At 61.6% G+C, this 17,594-nt stretch overlaps 1 protein-coding gene across 5 annotated transcripts in view; it reads left to right on the top strand.

Annotated features, from left to right (window-relative positions):
* Positions 1–17,594, top strand: part of NAV1 (neuron navigator 1) — a 244,587-nt gene that overhangs the window by 95,452 nt on the left and 131,541 nt on the right. The gene's annotated exons all lie outside the window — the stretch shown is intronic.

Raw genomic sequence — 17,594 nt, forward strand, 5'->3', positions numbered from 1 at the left:
GGCACCGGACCCTGGCCGCAGGGCTGCGGAGGGCGGCGGGGAGGCCCGGAGCTGGGGCCCCTGGTCTGCAGACTTGTTGTGGTGGCTGCGTGGCAGGCGCTGGGACCCGGGCTTCCCCGGGGAGCAGGCTGCCCTGCCTGCCGGGGGGCTGGGAAGGGGCGTGGAGGGCGCGCGTGGAGGGGCAGGGCGGGTGTCGGCCTGCAGCCTGGGGGAGACCCGCCAGGAGCCTCTGGGAGCCGTGGATGGGGAGCCTCCCCTGCAGGCCGCGCGTGGGCTCTGCCGGGGCCGTGGAGGCTGCGCCCAGGCAAGGCCCCAGAGAGCCCTGTCCTGAAGGCCCCGCGCCCGCAGGGACCAGTGGGGGCCTGGGGGCACCCAAGCCAACAGGGCGGCCTCCCGCTGCAAAGGGCAATGTCACCCCTGCGCTGGGGGGCGGCCCGCTCGGAGCCTACAGCCCAGCGGGGTGAGACAGATAGCGGAGACCTAATTCCAGGCATCAGGAGGGCCGTGGAGAAAATGGAAGGGGACCCTGTGCTAGAGGACTGGCAAGGAGAGGTCTTTAAGCTTAAGGAGGTGATAATTGAATCGTGTGTGAGGCAAGAAGAGGCACCAGGCAGGCAGGCGGGCTCAGGAGGAACATTCCCCAGCCACTTAGAGGCCGATGTGCAAGGGGTGTGGATGGTGCTAGAGCAGAGGAACTGAGTGTCTCTGACTGTCTTCTGGGGAGGGGAAGGGAGTGTTAGGGACTCAGAAAAGTAGAGGGCACAGCTCCCTTTTCAAGGTCAGGGCTTCACTTGTTTGGGTTGACCCAGCTGATCTGGGCTGCCCCCCAGACCTGCGAGACCCAGGACTGCCCCACGGCCTGGCTGCCTCGCAGCTGTTCTTCAAGAGGTGGTCACCTGGGAAACCCTGCGGGAGAGTCCTAGAGCTGGCTGGGGTGGAGGTGGAGGGCAGGAGACGGGGAGAAGCTTCCTATTCAGCGGTTGTCATTCCCAATGCACACTTGTGCCACAGCCCCACTCGGGGATCTTGGAGATAAGAAGAGGACAACACCCCCTCCCCCACTTCCCAGTTGCAGAAAATGCAAGGTCAAAAGCATCGAGGGCTTTATTAGGGCCATCTCTGAGCTCGTCATGGAAGGCAGGTTGGTTCTGCTTCTGCTCCTAAGTCACTGGCTCCATTTGGGAGCCCAGTGGAGAAAGGGGAGTCAGCAGGTCAAGAGGGGCCTGACGGAGGCAAGTGTCTCTGGACATGGGCCCCTGCCCTGACCTGCTGAGCCTGCAGGGGGCCGGAGGGCCTAAGACCTCTGGTGGGGGGAGAGGGGTGGAAGGTCTGGCACACATGCTGGACTGCTTGGGGCTCTAAGGACCAAGGTAGGGGTGGGGTGTGTGGGTAGGACCTGGGGGACGGTGCTTGGCACCACGGGGAGGTGGGAGCTGGAGCCTTCAGGCAAAAATCTCTCCTCTGTGTGAAGGTGGGAGTTGGGGCGGAGGGTAGACTGAGCCTTTCGGGGGCTAGGGGACAACAGAGCTGGGTCAGTCTCTCTGAGCGCGTGAAGGTGTCCCAGGCCGTCAGGACCAGCCTTAGCTGGAGAGCAGGGTGGCTTCTGAGGGGAGGAGTGGCTGCTGCCTCAGTGCCTCAGGATGGTGGCTAAAACAGAGTATTTGTTCCCTACCTGGGAGGCTAAGGGTCAAAGGTTACACATCCCTTGGTGCCATCCCGGAACCGAGAAGCTGCCAAGACCCATTTCTGGGAGCAGGTGGGGAGGAGGGGGGAGGCCGCTCCAAGTAAGAGCGTTTCTGGAATAAAAGAGAGGAGCTGAAATTCGATCATTCCTTTCCCAGAAATCAGCTGGGACCCAGATGGTCTAGGCAGGCTCTGTGCCCCCTTCCCTTTGGAACTTTGGAAGCTGCCAAATAACTAGGGTCCCACCGGGGAACCCTGGAAACTTGGAAGACTGAAGGGTGAGTGCCCAGGGGATAATGAGCCAAACCCGGGAATCAGATGCCTTTGGACCCGGGCCGATAGTCCGCATCAGGCAGTTTGGCTCCAAGGGAGGAAATGGCAGCAGACCTGGGCCTGGGGGTAGGTTGGGAGGCTGCAGTCCTGAGTCCCCCGTCCGGAACTTCTAAGCTCAGGGACCTCCTCTAGGACCCAGGTTCCTCCCTTGGGAATGGAAGAGACCCTCCCATGGCTCTTCCCTACCTGTCGTGATGGGGAGGGGGCTGCAGATTAAGGACATCAGGCTTGAAAATGGTCCCGGGCCATTTAAATACATACTGCCATCCCAGACCACCCTCTTCCTGCCTCAGCAGCCCTGGGCCTTAGGATCTCAAAGGGAAATCAGTCTGTTGACTCCCTCCCTCCCTCCCTGCACATTCAGTCTTCCTTTCCTCAGTCCTCAAGGCAAAGGGACAAAGTGGAACAGCCAAGGCAGCTCAAGGTCAGGGTGTAAAGGAACCCAGGTGGCTGGAATTCCTGGTCCCACTTCCTCAAGAAGGTGTCTGGAGGGGTTGCCATGACAACAGTCAGGCCCTCCGGAGGCTCAGAGCAAACAGAACAGGGGAAGGAAGACGGAAGTCATCCATTTCTAAGCCAATTGGTTGATGTGGGTTGCAGGGGGGTGGTGAGGCTGGGGTTTACCCTCCAGAGTGTGTTGGGGATGCTTTGAACCGAGGGGGGGGGGGTAAGAAATGACTTCCTTTTTCTTCAGACCACTGGGGGGGTCTGGGTGGAGAGAGGAGTTCTCCAGAAAAGAACTGAGGGCCAAAGGACAGACACAGGTGGTTTGTGCAGGCTCGCCCAGCACCCTCGGGTCAGAGGCTCCATGCCCAGAGCCGCTCTCCAGGCCTTCCCATGGGTTCCCCGAGGCCTAGCAGGGATGCGAGCACCAAGCCCACCTCTGGCCTTCCCCGGGCACAGCGGGCCGCTGGAGGATGCTCGAGGAGTCCCAGGCTGAAGGTGAGCATGCACCTGGAGAAGAAACGGCCCAGAACCTTCCACTTGCAAGGCCTCCTGCCTTCCTCGGGGTTAGCACTGAGGGGAACATTTCTTTCCTCACCTGCTCACGACTTTTTCTTCCCTGTGAAGACTTCGTGCTTTCCGGGGGCCCCATCCCGGTCCTGGTCCCATCCTTTGGCCATTTCCTTGTTCAGATTGCGGTAGCAAAGCTGGGTAGCAAAGCTGTTCACCGGGGCTCTGCATCTCAGGGGCTCTGCATCTCAGTCGGGGGTGGATGCATGAGCAGGTCTTGGGGGCGGTTCCTCTGCTCTGGGGAGAAGCAGGTGGAGGGGAACTGCCTGGAGCTTCTGCGCTTCCCTGCAGCGTAAACCAGCCCAGGGAGATGCCCTTTATCGTCGGGGTGGCCCCAAGCCCTGAATGGGCAACAGGACCAAGTCCCCTGGAATCCTCGGGTGCTTCCTCATACTTCCTCTTGTCCTCCACGCCCCCACGCACATATCTGCTGCTGTGGCCACAGCTGCCCCCCCAGGACCTGTCCCCAAGCCTAGGCTGCCAGCACCAGGTATTTTGTCCTGGTGACTTTCTGCTTCTCTGCAGCTGCCCCTCCACGCACACGTACCCACACCCCGCGGCCTCTGACCCTGAGGGCTAAGGTGCCGGTTGCCCCCTGGGGCTCAGCGGGGAGCCAGTCCTGCAGGGAGCCGGCTGAGCAGAGCCCCCAGCGTCCCACACTGGGCTCAGCACCCTGCTGGCCGCTCCACCTCTGCAGCACGCTGCAGGCTCCTGGTACAGCCAGGGAGCGCGACCCCCTCCCCCTTCCCTTGGGATCTCACGGAACCGCAGAGTGGAAACGTCTAGTTGAGCCACCCACACCTAAAGCTGAAATTAATCCCTCTTACGGCATCAGAGGCAGGTGGGTGTTCTGTTTACACACTCCTAGTGACAGAGGGCTCACTACCTTGTTTTCCTGGAAAGCGCTCGTTATTGGAGAGCCTGTTAGGCTGAGAGTCTTCTTTCTGAGAATTTCCACACATGAGTCCAAACCCGCCATCTGGATCCTTACAGGTTAAGCTGGCTTGCCTTTCAGATATTCCCTCCCTTAATAAAAAAAAAGATTTTCTTTATGTATTTGAAAGAAAGAGACCCAGATAGTGACAGGGGGAGGAGCAGAGGGAGAAGCAGGCTCCCCGCGGAGCAGGGAGCGGATGTGGGGCTGGAGCCCAGGACCCCCGGATCAAGACCTGAGCCGAAGGCAGCCGCTTAATGGGCTGAGCCCCCAGGAGCCCTCGGATACCCCCCCTTATGCTGGAGGTCAGACACTCAGCCGTATTCCATCCTATCTCTTCTCCCTTTGTTCCCTCCTCTGGTTTTCCTTCTATTAGTCTTTCGTTTTGGAGTAAGACTTGGGGGGGAGAGGAGCCGTTCACCTGATTCCTGGCCCCGGGGCGTCGGCTCCCCACCTGGACCGCACCCCTGCCTGCAGGGAAGGTCGCCTCCCGCACCTGGCACGGCCCAGTGGGTCTACCCGGCCTCTGCCCCGCCACCTAGAAACCGGTGCCCGCCAGCCTGCAGGGTGGGGGGGGGCCCACATGTTTCTCATTCCGCTGGCTGACCTCCTCCCACACCCCTGTGGGTTACCCACAAGCGCTTGAAGGCCCCAGAGCCTGCAGCCTTCCCTCTCATGCAGGGGAAGGGCTGGGGGCAGGTGCAGCTCACTGGCCCCGCGCGGGCCCCTCGGGACACCGGGTCAGCCCTCAGAGGGACGCCGCTTCCCACACCTTGCCTCATGTCATTTTTGGGGACTGGGCCTCCCGGCAGGGGACAAAACCATGGCCCCCAGGCTTCCGTCCTGCCTCGTTCAGTGTACACAGGCCTCTGCTACCTTTTGACCAGTGGAGACCCAGATGCAGACTGGGAAGGTGCCCGGCGAGCTGTTTCTGTCTCCAGTGGTGCCACCCGCGGGTGGGCGAGCACAGCAGGTGTGCCTGGAGTTCGTGGGACGGGTCAGGGCTCTTCATCTTCTATCTGCATCTAGGCCTCTGGCAGGACAAGGGGCAAGTTGCAGGGTGGGACGCGCAGCAGAGGAGAAAGAGGACCTGGTGGGAGCCTGTGGGGGTGCGGGTGGGAGAGCGCCCAGCCCAGCCCATCTGCAGGCTGCAGGTTCACCCCGAGAGCCTTGGCTCCAGCAGGTTCCAGGTCTTGCTGCTGGCGCTGTTGTACACGGTGCATCGGCTCCAGCCAGCCCTCGGCAAGGCGGCCAGGGCTCCCCAGGGGCTGGGCCTGGGCCTGGGCCGTGGTCGGCTCTATTTTAGACATCTCAATGACACGCTTCAGGGCCATGGGAGTGGGCGCGGCCCCCACAGCCCTCTCATTTCGGGCCGTAGTGGACGACTCGGGTGCCAGCTCTTGTGCCCCGGGGGTGTGGAAGCCAAGAGCGAGCACAGCCCAGCAGGCCCAAGGGGCACTGGCATGCGCTCACTGCTGGGACCCAGGGGATCTGGGGTCATCCTTCGGGTCTCCGGGGCGGGGGGTGCTGCCGTTGGGGGTGGTCTGGTCTGGGAGGTAGAAGAAGGTCGTAAACCCCGGGTGCTTCCGTGGAGAGCTGGAGTGGAACTGGGCCCCTGGGCTGGGTAGGAAGCTAGCGCTGTGTTTTGAAAGCAAGACTTAGCCGAGGGTGTGGAGGTACTGGGTTCGTGGGGGGTACGGGGTCTCGCAGGTAGCCCTAGGGGCGTGGGGAAGGTGGGAGCCGGGTGTGGACACAGGGTGTGCAGGGCCTAGTGTGCGTCACGTGGAGCACCCACTGGCCTACAGCAAATCTGCACAAGCTGAAGGTGCGTTTGTGTGCACGTGTTGGGTGTATGCGAGACTCGGGCAGGTCTGAGAGAGTCTGAGATACGACCGGGATAGAATGATTTCCCTCCGAGAGACCCCCAGGCAGAGGCTGCAGGGGTTCGGCCTCCTGGCTTCTCTCCCAGAGCAGCACCGTGGGGGCTGGTTACCCCTCGGGCGCTCAGGACACAGGCTCCCTTTGCCCTTGGCGACTCGCTAAACAGGCCCTTCCCTTCTGGGGAAGCTGGCAGCCACCCGGGAGGCCTTGGCTTTCTCTGCAGCTCCGTCAGCTGCCATGGGGCCGAGGACTCCGCCTTCCCGGGCTGAAGGGCCCCTCCCAGGACCTGCCTCTGCTGGGGGGCAGGTGGGCCCCGGGACCACGATCATCCAACAGTAATCACAAACACATGTCAATCGCTTGGGCTACAGGAGGCGTCGGTCTTGCCCTGACGCGTAATAAGTCAGTGCTCAATCATCCCGCGATCCTGGCCTTATTGACGGTTAGGGAGGAAACTGAGGCACGGAGCTACAGGGGATCGATCTGCTCAGAGCTGGTGGAGCGAGCGAGCAGGAGACCCAAGATTTGGACTTAGCCCCTATGACATGCTGCTTCCAGGAGCCTTGAGCCCCCCCCTCCGTCCCGCCTCCTGGTCCCCCCGCTGGCAGCTGAGCTTCAGAATCCGCCCATCAAGCAGGTGCTGTGGGTGAAGCTGTGCACCCCTGAGATTGCGGCTCTGGGCCCTGCTCGGCGGCGTCTGACAGCTGGATGAGGAGGCGAGCGGGGTCACGCTCAGTCCCACACCAGGCGCTCGTGGCAGGTGCGGTGGCAAAGTTCAGAAAGGCTAAGGGGGAGCACGAGTCAGTGCGTGGGGCACGTGTGCCCGTGGGTGCCACGGGCGTGGAGGGGAAACCCTGGGGAAGTGCTGAGGTTTCAAAAGAAGGTTGGGATCCGGGCAGCAGACATGGGAGGGGCTGGAAGAGGGAGGAGGAGTTGATGGGGAGGTAAAATCATGGGGTCCTGTCGGCAGAAGAGGTGGCAAAGGGAGGGAGAGAGGGAATGAGACCGGACGGGGGGTTGGGATGGGCCTGACCGACCTGAGCGGCGTGGCCCGGGGCTGGCCTCTGGGCTCTGGGCAACATTGGAACCGGGGAGAGCCATCAGGGCTTGACCCGAATGGTCCCCAGAAGGACCCTATGCCCCTTGGTCCTTTGGAGAGGTTGCTGCGGGGGAGGTCAGCCGGCCCAGGGCCTCTCTCAAGTTCTGCGTCTGTTTGCTCGCGTGAAGACTCCCGTGCTCCCTCTGCAGCGGCGAGAGGCACCGAGAGAGCACGTCTCGGCGCCCAGAGGTGGCCCCGCAGATGAGCAGCAGCTCTGAGGCGGCCCGAGGTCCCTCCCTCTGCGTGCCCGGGGATTGGTGCCGCACCCCCAGCCCCGGGGAGCGCCCGCAGCCAGGGCAGGCCAGCCCGCAGAGAGCAGGCCCACGTCGTGGGGGGCCACCCCCCAGCTCCCAGCCTGCTGGTTCCGTGCAGGATGCCTTCCTAAGGGGCTATTGGGGGGCTATTTAAAGGCATCAGAAACGCTTGGCACAAGGGGATGTGCATTCCCGTCATCCCGCTTTGCTTGGATGGAGTGGGAGGACTGGGTCGGGACTAGCTGGCGAGGAGCCCTTGGAGCAGATGGCCCCTCCGGGGGCGAAGGGAACGCCCCCCGCCCTGCCTTATCCTACACTCACATCTTCATCTTCCTCCGCTCTTCACGATGCCACCAGAGCGTTCTGGTTGCCGTGCCCTGGACCTTGCCGTGGGCTTCGTCCTTACAGGAGTCACCGTGTTTTGTCACAGAGGGCTGGTCTTGTCCTGGCATCTGGGTGTCCCAGGAGGTGCGGCCCTAGAATTCAGGGCTTGCCCAAGCATGTAGATCCTGTCCTCCGTGGATCCGCCCAGCCTTGCCGGTGCCGTGGTGTCGGGGGCTGCTGCTGTGCTCACTGTGGGGCCCCCCGCCATCCTGCCCCCCATGTGGCACCAGGGCACGCAGCAGGGCTCGCTGGGGCAGGCCGGGACTGCTTGCTGCTCCCACTGCCTTGAAGGGCGGCAGCAGCCACACGTGGAGGCCTTCTCCGGCGCGGAGGCCAGCCTCAGTCCCCAGGCTGCCTGACACCCTGCTCCTGGGGCAGGTTCACTCTCAGGAGGCGGGTGGAGAGGCTGCCCCTGCTCTTGCTGCCACCCAGAGCCCACCCAAGCCCCTGCCTGGCACCTCAGCTAAGCCCATAGCGTTGGAGCCGCCGGGGGCCTGGCTGCAGGCTTTGGGCTCCGGAGAAGGAAGCGCTCCGGGCCTGAGACTTCAGTCGAGGCCTGGGCTCTCGAGGTCGGTCAGGAACCTCCATCCGGAGGAGGATCCGTGGCGGTCGCTTAAACTCACCTATAGGAGTCACCGGAGATTATTCGCAAAACGACGCGCGACATTTATCGAGCACTCACCGTTGCTGGCTGTGCTGAGCGCGTTGCTCGCATAAACCCACTCGTCCTCACAATGAGAAATCAGTCAAGGGTCACGTGCAAAATATTTCACAACTGCTGCAGGCTGCAGAACTGGAGAGGACTGCTGGGGGCCCCGTTAGGCCGATGTTAACCCCGTGGACGCCGAGTTGGGGGAGTCCCCGGGAAGGGCCCACGTGACCAGGGTGGCAGGAGGAGCGCTCGAGGGCCCGAGGGACACTTACTACGCCTGCTGGTGTGAGGGTGTTTTGTGTTTTTTAACAGCCAGTATCCGCTCTCTCCCACACCCGGTGCCTCTCTGTAGACTGGTCACCCCACTGTTGCACGAGGCCGAGGTATGCGGGAACTTAGAGGAGTCCCAGGAGGCCACGCAGCTTGTCCGAGGTCACCCGGCCAGTCCATGGTCAAGCTAAGGTTCAAACGAGGCCTGATTCAGGCTCATCCATTTCACCATAGACTGCACTGCCTCTTGCGTAAGAAGCAGCATCCTTTTGCTTCCCGTGCCCTCCAGACATTCTGGAACCTTCCGGCCGAAGGGGTCTCGCAGTGTGCCTGAGTGCCCGGGTCTAGAACGCCTGCCCTCCTGCCTCCGCAAGCGTGACCAGGGCCCTGTGACTGTCTAGTGCAGGAAGCAGACCAGAGACGGACGCCTGCCGTGCGGCGTTGTGGCCAGTGCTGTGACCGAGCAGTGCCCAGCAGCGGCCGGAAGGCTCGTGGCTGAGAATCCGGGCCCCAGAGTGTCAGCCTAGGATAAGCTCTTCCTCCACTTTCTCCCACTGTGAATCCTGGCACCGGCACTCTTTTTTTTTTTTAAGATTTTATTTGTTTATCCATGAGAGACACAGAGGGAGAGGCAGAGACACAGGCAGAGGGAGAATAATGCTTCGTGCCAGGAGCCCGACGTGGGACTCGATTCCGGGTCTCCAGGATCACGCCCCGGGCCGAAGGCGGTGCTAAACCACTGAGCCACCTGGGCTGCCCCAACACTCTTTTTTTTTTTAAGATTTTATTTCTTTATTGAGAGCGCGCGAGAGCAGGAGCAGGGGGAGAGGCTGAGGGAGCAGCAGGGGGCCCGTGCGGGCCTGACCGCAGGACTCCGGGATCAGTACCTGAGCCGAAGGGAACCGCGAAACAGACTGAGCCAGCGCGGCGCCCCTGGATCTGTCGCTCTTCCCTGTGGATCTCGCATAAGCAGCTCCAGGCCTCAGCCGCAGCCTCCGTGGTGGTGATACGGGGTCAGACCCCCCCGCAGCCCGCTCCCAGACCTAGACGGATGCCTTGAGAGTGCGCGTGCGGGACAGGCCGCTCCGTGGCTGGCGTTGCAGATTCGGCTCCGACTGCATCTCCGGGCTTGGCTTCTTTCCTCTCTCGCTCCCCCTGGGCCAATATCCCCTGATTTCTAGGTCAGCTTACCCGGAGCGCTGCATCTTGGGGGTGGGGAGTTAGCCACGTGCCAGACCCAAGGACTCAACAAAATACCTGTCACTTACGCGTCGTGTATCAGGCACTGTTCTAAGCACCTTATGTATATTGACTCATCGGAGTCGCCCAGAACAATCTAGGCAGTTAGGGGCTATTTTCATTCCCATATTACTGATGAGGGGAAACTGAGAAGTCAAGTGACTTCCCCAGGGTCACCAGCCGTCGAGTGGAGGAGCCTGGGTGTGACCCCCGGCCGTGCAGCTCGCACTCAAGCACCATGGCCCAGGGCCTCCCGCCAGCGGAGAGCACTGGCCTGGAGTCCACACGCGTGGCCGACCCTCCTGGGCGGCTGCCCGGGTCCTTCCTTCGCTCCTGAGCCGTCTCCATTCCGGTGTCTCCTGTGGAAGAGCCGTAGCACGCGGAGCCGGGAGCCGAACGCGTTCGCGGAGTCTGGGGTTGATGCGCTTCCTCTGCCCTCCCCACCGTCTGGGTTCGCTCCTCCCCCTGCGCACCTGCCCCCACAGCCCAGGAGGGCCAGCACCCGTGTTCCGGGCACAGGTACGCGTCAAGACTCGGTGCTTGCCCTGGGCCTGGGGTCCTGTGTATCCCCGGGACCTGCGTGCCTGCGGTGGTAACGGGAAATGCCGTGCGTGCGAGGGTTCGGGTCCGCTCTGCTGCCTGCCAGCTGCTGTCCCTACGCTCCTTCAGCCTGTTCTCGTCTGGAATGGGGCTTGTACCCACTCCGTGGGGGCACCTGGCACGCCACAAGGATCAGCAGAGTTGGCGCGCCCGGCCCTCCCCGGCGGGCTTACCGGTACCCCGTCCTTCCTAATCGCTCTGGCTCTGCAGACCCCAGCGTCAACCAGGGACTCCAGTGGCTTCATTCACAGACTGGCTCGTTATCGACCATGTCTCAGTGTAGCTCTGATGTTTTCGCTCAGACGCCCTCCCGGCTCTACACGTGGAAGCCCCCTGGGGGCAGCTTAAGCCAAAGGGGGAGCTTATGGTAGGGCACGGACGCAGAGCTGTCTTGCAGGGGCCAGCCAGGCTTCTGGGGTGAAGGAAACTTGCTGTCCTGAGCTGCGTCACCTGCTCGGCGTCCTTGCTCCCTCTGCTCCTTGTGTACCCGGACTGGCATTTCTGCCCCCTGCCCTCGTGCCGAAACGTGGATGCCCCGCTCCATGCTTGCCCTGTCCCCCTTTCAGGGGCAGAGGGGTAGCCTCTGAGTGATCCATCCCGAGGAGAGAGGAGAAGCACATTGGCTTTGCCCAAAGTTTTTAAGGTAATTCATCCGCCTGGTGGTCGTTTAGACTTTGACGAAAAGAAAATAGAGACGCCACGAGAAAAGTGGTTGAGCTGGAAGCAAATGTGAGGAAGGGAGTCGAAGGTGGTTCAAGTTCATTACCCGCCCCTAGTGCTTAACTCAGGGCCTGGGTCCCATCTAGATGGGGGTGACACTGGCAACGTCCCCACCTCTGGGTAGGGAAGGGTACTCAGACCTGACCCATCGTTGTCCCCTGGGCTTCTGTGTCCACTCTCCATCCCAGGCCCTTAGAAATTGTCCTGCCCCGTCCCCACTCCCTGCATCGGCTCACGGCCCCCCTGGTGGTCCTTGAAAGGTCCTTCCCGGGGCTGAGGCATGAAATCCACCCCAGTGGCCTGTTAACACACAGCTGGGAGGACATCTGGGGAGGAGTGAGGCCAAGACATCCTGGCTCCTTCTCTTATCTCAGGGGAGAACAGGTGGATGGGTTTGATGCTGACCCATTACTTCCAGGAGCATGAGGTTGGAGCCAGAGCCCTGGCGTGAGAGGAGGCCCCCTGGCTTTGCCTTAGGGGTGGGATGTCGTTGGGGGATGGGGAGGGATTTGCCACAGAGGAGCCGGCCCAGCTTCTGAGCCAGAGGAGCCCATTCTAGCCTGGGGCTGGGCAGGGGCTGGACTTGTGCCATTTTCCCACACGCTGCCTAGGGATTGGGTTTCCTGCTGAAACTGTATCTCTGAATCACAATCACAAAGTTCCCAGCTTCTCCACTCACGCTGTTGGCAGCAGCTCTGTATATCCTAAGCCATCTCCCCTTTGCTCTCTGGGGGGCCCGGGAGGAAGGAAGGACACAGACCGAAGTGGTCAGATGCAGGGGCCCGGAGTCCGTCCTGAGTTCAGATCCTGCCTTTGTAATACCAGCCTTGAGACCCGGGCCAGTTTATCCTGTCTGAGTTGCAGTTTCTTCCCTTGTTAAATATGTCGAATGATAGCTGTCGCCTGAGACTGCCACCAAGGGTCCGTGAGCTCACGTCCATAATGCTCTGAGCACAGTGCAGACGCTCAGTGAAGGTCGGCTTTGTAGCATTATTCCTTCGCTGTCTATCCAGCCCCACCATATGAGGCTGTAGAGGAAGGAGACGTGGCCCCTGTCCTGGGAGCCCCAGTCTGACGTGGAGACAAAGGCTTTGCCCTCAGGAGCCCGTGCGCTGCTGGGGGAGGTTCAGTCCTATGCTCCAGGACCCACAGGCAGGTGGGGGAAACAGGAGTGTCGCCCTCGGGGAGCTCCCCTCTGGTGGGGGAGATGCGGCCCTCGTGCCCTGGAGCCCTGGAGCCCCCAGGCTGTTTGTCCTTGGATCCCTGTGCTTCCCTGGGCCCTCGGCTGCCCCCTTTGCCACCAGGCTTCTGCCATCCTCCCCGCCTCCTCCCTCCCTTCTCATCTCCAGGATGCCCCCTCCTCTCCTGTTGGTGTCCTTGGGCCCTGCCTCTGTCGTGCTGTCTCATCAGCATTGAGTTCACCAGATGACTTGTTTGTGGGTCTTTTCTGTGTGTGCTGAGCAAGTTCTCAAGAAGCATCTCCCCCAGGACGCTCGTTTCCTTCCAAACGCCGCCCAAGCTGCAGACACAGAAATTAGACGCGTCAGTTTGCTTGCCGGCTGCCTTAAATTTGCATTTGATTAAAAGACGCCAGCGTCCTCCCACCCACATTTCTTCCTTCCCGACCTTCCCCTCTCTGCAGTGCAGCCCCCATTCTCCCAGCCCTCTCCCTTGCTGTGCTCAGGGCATCCTCCCGCTGGGCCCCTCTACCCTACCTCAGCCGCTGCCGCAGAGCCGCATGACCCTCTGCACTTCTCTCTTTCCTGGGCTCAGCTCTGCACGGTTTGCCTCTCGTGGTGCCTGCAGCTCTGTGAGTGCCTGGAGCTCAGCTGCTGGCCTGGAAATGAGATGCCTGTGGCTGGGCGCTCAGCGTCGGGGGTGGCGAGGGTGATGTGTGCCCTCCATCTCTGTTCCCACCTGCGACCAGCACCATCCTGGACAGGAAGCCGCCAGGTGCAGAGTAGCCTTTGAAAAGCCTGGAAGGACACAGAGTGATGAGGGCACGAGCCACAGGTGCGAGGACAGAGGGCCTTGCCTCCTGAGGACACTCAGGTCACCCTCACTCCTTCCTTGGCCGACAGACCCAGGCCTTGCTCAGAACTGCTGGCTTCTCTCCTGCAGCCACACTGCGGGGGAATAAGCTTCATCACGAGGCCAGGATCGCCTGTGCCTCCTGCCCATTCCCAGCCCGATAGCAAACCTGCTGAGGTTTGGCGTTTCCACGTTGCAGACGCGCTCCTCTCTCCATTATCTGTGCCAGTGTAAAAGCAAAACAAAGCAAAACCCAGAAGACAAACAAATGAAAAGCCATTCCGTCTCCTTGAGATTTGGGGTGGGGGGGGATAGCCGTTTTGCTTTTCTAGTTTCTTTTGATCACTTTTGACTATAATTGGTATCCAGTTCAAGTCCTCAGACTCAGGTGGGAAGGAAGCAAAGGAGCAGGGAGCTCTGAGTGGACAGGTGAGGGTCACATGTCAAAGGGGAGTCCTGTTGGGATGGGGACCTGAGGCCTGAGGGAATAGCTGCGGAGCCAAGGGACGGGGCTCCAGATGCCCATCATCTTCCCCATCCCCCCTTCCCAGCCCATGGTGAGCGTCTCTTTTTTTTTTTTTTTTAAAGATTTTATTTATTTATTCATGAGAGACCCAGAGAGAGAGAGGCAGAGACCCAGGCAGAGGGAGAAGCAGGCTTCCCGCGGGAGCCCGACGTGGGACTCGATCCCAGGACCCCGGGGTCACACCCTGGGCTGAAGGCAGATGCTCAACCACTGAGCCACCCAGGCGTCCCCCACTGAGCCACCCGGGCGTCCCGCGAGCGTCTCTTTATCTCTTGCCTCCTCCTTGCTTCTGGGTCCCTACGTGCTGAGGGAATGCAAGCTGACACTAGCATCAGCCTGAGCCAGACATCATTGGAAGGGAATCTGTCCCCACACCCACTCTTGTCTTGCCTCCCTCCTTACCAAAAAGTAAAATTAAAAAAAAAATTATATATTATCTCAAGCAGCTCCGAGTGTAGGAAACAAGTCTGGAAGAAGAGACAGATGGGGCGGGGGGTGGCGTGCGAGGGTGGCGGAGCGAGTGTCCTTTATACCCATGGAGGAGAGATCCGGAGACGAGTGATACTAGCGAGGGAGAGCCGGGAAGGATGGGCAGAGGAAGCCAGAGACCTCATGCCCGTCCCTGCGGCACCTGGCGTCCTCGGCTCCTTCCTCGCTGGGAGGGTATCCCCCAGCCTGTGACCCGGAGAAGGAGGGGGAGGGACGGCGGGAGGGACGGCCGTCTGCCTTTGCCCTGGTCGGGCTGGCTGCCTCTCACCCCCGGCTCCCTCCTGGCCGGAGACGTCGAGGGCCTGCAGATTTGAGGATTCCGGGGTTTCTGGGAAGCAGGGAAGTGCGTGTCTCCATCTGGCCTTCCTTGCAAAGCCGGCAGGCGGCCACCCTCTGGCATGTTACTTGTCAGGATTTCTCTGAATGGAATCCAAGAGCAAGAGCCAAGAATAGAGGTGAGGGCACCCAGCTCGCGCTCCACGAAGCCAGGCTCCTTCAGCAAGCGTGGCAGCCCGGCGGGAGGGGGGGCGTCTCCAGGTCCCTGGCGCCACAGCCAGCCACGGCGTCGCAGTGTCAGAGCTGGAGACGAGGCACAAGCCCTTCCTTTGGCAGAGGAGGAAACTGAGGCTGGGGGCCCGGAAGGGAGTAGGCCCAGCCTGGGAGCACCCAGAGCACTTCTGACTCCTGGCCTGACGCCTTCCCCTACTAAATTTTAATTAAGCTCCCCTTCCTCAGACCTTAAAGTTAGGACATCCTGGGCACCTGGTGGCTCAGTGGTCAGGCCTCTGCCTTCAGCTCAGGGCGTGACCCCGGGGTCCTGGGATCGAGTCCCACGTCGGGCTCCCCGCATGGAGCCTGCTGCTCCCTCTGCCTGTGTCTCTGCCTCTCTCTCTCTCTCTCTCTCTCTCTCTGTGTCTCATGAATAAATAAATAAAATCTTTTTAAAAATTAAAAATAAAAAAGTTAGGACAGGCTGATGTGGCTCCCCCAGCAGGTCCTTGAAATGAAGGAGTGGGACGAGGGGTCCCCGCCGGTGGGTGCTCTCCCCGGGGAGGGTGGCGGGGTGTGGCCGCAGGAGGCCGTCGCTGTCAGAACCTGGAGGGACCCTCTGGGATTGGCCCTCCCGTCCCCTTAACAGTCGAGAGCACCCAGCTGCCAAAAGGGAAAATTTGCCTCAGGTCCCGCACCCGGTGAGCGGCAGATGGAGGACCCGGATCCAGGCCTCCCGGGGTCTCTTCCTGGGCCATGAGCCTTGTTTGGGGAGGTCAGCCCAGGGCTGCGGGGGCGGGGGGACGCCTGTCACAGCCCCACGTCCGCCGATGGCTGCTGCTGGCCACATCCAGGTATCCGGGTCAAGTACCAGACGCACCTGTCTCTCCCTGTGGCTCTGAAGACGCTCCGATAAGTCCCTGCACGGGTCCTCCTGCCCACGGAGGCTCCTGTAACCTCTCGGTGGGAGCCGAGGGCCGCGGGAGCTGGCTTCCCTGGGTTGTGGGGTGGCTCCCGGGGACCTCTTGTGGCCGACGCCCCTGGGGAGGGCCAGGCCACTGCCTGGAGGAGCAGTGACACAGGCCCCGCCAGGCCCGTGGTCCCCATGGCCCGAGAGTACCGGCGCCGTGGTGTCTGCGTGAGGCCCTTGAAGCCCCGGAGCCCCTGTCCTCCTCGGGCTGAGTGTCCCTGGGATCTGGAAGCCTGCCTCAGTTTCCCTGCTCACCAGAATGAGGCCAGTCCTGGCGTCCTGGGCCCTGAGACCCTGCAGGAGATGACGTGGGAGAGGGACAGTTGGTGCCCGGAGCACCGAGGTGGTCGTGGCCCCGGCGGTAGTGGTGGCAGCAGGGATGTGGCCGGCCCGGTAACGGTCTTGGCGGTGGCAGCAGCAATGACGGTGCTGGTCTTGCCGGTGCTTTGGCGGCGGCTGCACGCAGGATGGTGGTGATGGCGACGCTGTCGGTGCGGCCGGAGCAGTGGCCCCACCTGCAGCCTCGGGTGCCGACCCCGGTGCCCCGGGCACCCAGGCGTAGGAGACGTAGGGGCTGCCGGCCTGGCAGGAGGGCCTGCTTCCTCCGCTGGCCCAGGCAGCCCGTGACCGTGACCGCTGAGCCCAGACGGCGCCGCCCGCGTGCGAGGGCCGCGGAGGTGGAGCAACGGCCCAGCTCCTAGGGGGCTTCCCACCCTCCCAGGACCTAACCGAGTGTGACATTCCGCATCCCGTTCCCATGCCTTCCTTCCGTGGACGGACCTGGGGAGCCCCGTCTGTGCGTGGGAGCCTCCTCGTCAAGGCCGCCCCTGCCCCGCCGCCTGCACCACCCGTCTCTGCACCCATGGGTGCAGGTGCGGTACAGGGAGCCCTGCCCGACCAGCAGGCAGGCTGCGTGCCCTGAGCCAGCCCTTAGACGACCTCCTGCCACCTCCAGGGGCCTCGCTTGCTCGTGTCTTCTAAGTAGGGGATGCTTTCCCCACCCTGTGTAGCGCCGGGAGCCGTGGGCAGGAGCAGGTGAGGTCGTGGGTGCGGGAACTCGTGCCGGCACAAAGGGGCCCTTGTTGGTTCCCGTGGGCCCCGTGCCCCTGGTCTCACCGGACGCCCACCTTTATCTCTGTGGGACATGTAGGGCTGTCTTGAGGTGAAACTCTCTAAAGAGGCTTTTCCAGTTCTTCCTCCGTCGCAGGCCTGGCCTCCTGCCCTGTCCCACCCCGACCCCGTGAGCCGCGTCCGGTCTCCTCCGTCCGCCGAGGCCTTCCTAGCTCTTCCTTCCCCGCGATCTCTCAGGACAGGACCCAGAACTCAACGCTGAGCTTCTCCCTAACGGGCAACAGACGTGTCTTTCAAGCTTTTTAAAGAAGTATTTTCTTTACCATGAGCCCCCCGTAAGAAAGACATTTTCCGGCAAATCCAGTATATACACGTCGAGCCAAAAGTTTTATGAAACTGCACTAACTATGCACAATGTACGTGATTTTTCTGTTTTATCGTATATGGTCTTTTTTTTTTTTTCCCTACTGTGGGTCGCAATCCACTAAACTGATGCCACGACCCACAGGATAGTTGCAGTCTGTGATGTGAAGAGCCTGAAAGGGTCTTTGCAAGCGCAGGGAATGAGGTGTAGGACTCCTGACCCTCTGTTGGGGTAAGCGAGCGTTGCCTTTGTGCGGGCGCTGGCATCTACGGGTAATAGTCCAGCTAATCCTCACAGCCGCTCTTTGGGGCATGTGTGGTTGTCGCATCATTCACATTTTATGGGCCAGGAAACTGAGGCACGGGGAGCCGAAGAGACTTGCCCAAGGTCATACTAATGGGAAGCGCCGGACACCCTGTGCGCTCAAGCACTGAGCAGTGTGGACTGCCAAGCTGCCGCGGGTGGGGCGGTCCCTCCGGGCTACAACGGTGATGCTCTAAGGAGGCCCGCACACCTCATCCCTGTGGCCACAGCCGGCCTCAGGTACTTCTGGAAGGTGAGCCTAGGACCCTATAACACACCTGGGCCCTG

The sequence above is a fragment of the Vulpes vulpes genome, chromosome 13 (genome assembly GCF_048418805.1).
Source record: "Vulpes vulpes isolate BD-2025 chromosome 13, VulVul3, whole genome shotgun sequence".
NCBI lineage: Eukaryota > Metazoa > Chordata > Mammalia > Carnivora > Canidae > Vulpes > Vulpes vulpes.